The following is a 1,216-nucleotide window of genomic DNA, read 5'->3' as shown; positions in this document are numbered from 1 at the left end:
GGCCGCGCGCGCGCGCGCGCACTTGACCCAGACAGCTGGATGCTCAGGTTCCCGGCGACTGGGGGCCTCCAGCTGCCATGCTGGGCTGGGGGATGCAGGTGTTCGCCTAGAGCGACCTTCTGGTCCTTCACCGTGACCAGAACTAGTTTATCCCCTGTTGCTGCTCACCGCCCCATTATGTCGGCCACAAGAATAGTTAGGAATAGGATGAACATTTACTGAGGGCCAGTTACTATGTACACTGCGCCGCGTGCTTCGCGAGCTTTACCTCATTTGACCTCACAGTAACCAGTGATCCGGATATTATCCTTACTTTATATACGAGGAGGGCGTAGGGCGTCCATGTGTTTAATTGTCGGAGGAGAGGCAACTATCAGCTGAGCTATAGGAAGCACCCAGGTGTGCCACCCGACATCCTCAGACGCTAGGCTACCACGCTCGCGTCCCCCCTCTCCTTCCCTCCCGACTCCCCCCCACATCCCCCTCCTTCCTTCCCCCACCCCCTCCCTCCTCCCCCTGGCTTTCCTTTTTCCTTCTGCTCCCCCCTCTCACCCTCCTCATTCTCCACCACCCTCTCCTGCTTGCCTTGTGTTCAATACTAATAACATCTACATTTCAAATGCTTTCAATTCCGTTTACCAAACATTTCTCACCCAGTCTGGCTTGATTGTCTCAGAAAGAGGAGGGGGGGCACCCTTGGCAGAATGATGCCCGCTTTGCCAGTGGGAAGAGCAAAGGCGGCAGCTATCCAAATGGGAGAGCTTGGGGTTTCCTTTGGCAGATATTCTTATTATTGTAATTATTGTCATTTTATGAGCCGCCTGTACCCAAACTTGGAAGGAAGCCTGTGTCTCTTCCCTTAGTTCACTGAGAGGGATACAAAGGCATAGAGCAGGGAAGGAGTTTGCCTTAAGGCAGTGCAGTTAGAAGAAAGTCCACTCTGATTACCCAACGTTGCCCCTTTGGAGGCAAAGAGAAGCAAGTTAAAGGTCAGAATCAAGGAAACCATGTTGTCAGGCCCTCAGCACCTGGGTGGTGGGGCAGGAAGAAGTTTGAAATGACTACAATACATCTTATTTCTATTAGACTTAAACTAAGGGGCAGGATTGGGGTGACGACCCCACCCCCTTTAGTGGCTGACCTGGCGTGGTCCCCTGGTACTTCTGACTTCTGTTGTACCCGCTCCTTCTAACCTTGCTGCTCCTGACCTCAACCT

Source organism: Condylura cristata, unplaced genomic scaffold (genome assembly GCF_000260355.1).
Source record: "Condylura cristata isolate star-nosed mole 26May11 unplaced genomic scaffold, ConCri1.0 scaffold00008, whole genome shotgun sequence".
Taxonomy (NCBI): Eukaryota; Metazoa; Chordata; class Mammalia; order Eulipotyphla; family Talpidae; genus Condylura; species Condylura cristata.
This window is presented reverse-complemented; position numbering follows the sequence as displayed.